This window comes from Nannospalax galili, unplaced genomic scaffold (genome assembly GCF_000622305.1).
Source record: "Nannospalax galili isolate Female #2095 unplaced genomic scaffold, S.galili_v1.0 scaffold257, whole genome shotgun sequence".
Lineage (NCBI taxonomy): Eukaryota > Metazoa > Chordata > Mammalia > Rodentia > Spalacidae > Nannospalax > Nannospalax galili.
The window spans coordinates 2,201,654-2,202,937 of record NW_008340854.1 but is presented as its reverse complement, the minus strand read 5'-3'; positions in this window follow the sequence as shown (position 1 = coordinate 2,202,937).

The window sequence follows — 1,284 nt, the reverse complement described above, 5'->3', positions numbered from 1 at the left end:
GAGAGAGAGAGAGAGAGAGAGAGAGAGAGAGAGAGAGAGAGAGAAGAAGATTGATGATCTGGGGTCTTAAAAAGTCAGAACCATTGTGGAAAATAAAGAAATTGTGCTTTCTTTTTACTTTATAGTGAAGTAAATGATGGCCCTTTACCTTATATATTGGCATTCAATTAAGATTGTATTTGGGAAAAATAAGACAAGTTTTGGTACTTATATTCTCTGAATTTTATAATAATTTATTTAAAGATGCTAGCAAGTAGCCACCAATCGACAGAATGATCAGTCAGCCAACAAATGGCTTTTGAGCAGGGTTCTCAGTTTTCTGCCATGGGGATAACACGCTGCTTATGATGGATCGTCTGTGTGTCTAGACTAGCTCATGGTGCAAAATATATTTCTTACAGTGTGTCATGGTCAAAGAGGTTGGAAAATGCTTGTCTAGATAGAGCCATAAGAGAGGCACACTTGCAGCCTGAGCTTTCCTAGGCCTATGGTTTCACAGGTAACAGGGGCTTTAGTGCTACCAGCCGCAAGTTCATGGGAAGGGAGGCATCATCAGGTGGTGCAGAACCCTGTGGGTTCACTTCCTCCTCCTGACCTTGCATTTTCCCAATAAACTTCTCTTTTCTAGCATTTTTGTTCTTATTTGACACGTGCATGCTTGAAGAGATTTTAATTACTTGCAACTGAAAGTTCTTTAAACAGCATAAAAGATTTTGCAATCAAGGACTGAATTTAAAAGACTCACATGAACCAGTAAAGCCCCAAGAAGGAACTGGTAGTTAACCTCTTCTTTGTCCCGTTCAAGGTGCTCTGAACCTAACTGCTTGTTTCTTACCGTATTTCTCTCTGTTGTCACCATGCCCCTGAACTCTAGTAAGGAACGTCTTCATGGCTTTCACCTGCTTTCTTAATTCTCATCTCAATAATAACATCTTCCAGGTTTAGTCACCCTCCAACTTTGTTAAATTTCTGCTTCCTCAGTGGTCACTTCTGCAATACCAGAACTCTTCAGGGAAGTATCCTGGATAGTGGTTCAAATCTTGCCTCTATCAGTTATTAGCTGTGCAATTTTAAGAGTTGGTTCTGTGCCTCAGTTGTCTCATCTGTAAAATGGCATTTACCTCTTAGAGTTGGTCTGGGGAGTAAATGTTATAACTGTGCCTGTCATGGTGGGTGCAGTTTGTTTTGACCAGCGACTCATTTACTCTGCCCACTGTGAACCATATGTATGTGTTAAATGTGGCTCCCTGCCACATCTTTCTCCTATTAAGTTCTGAATTCTTT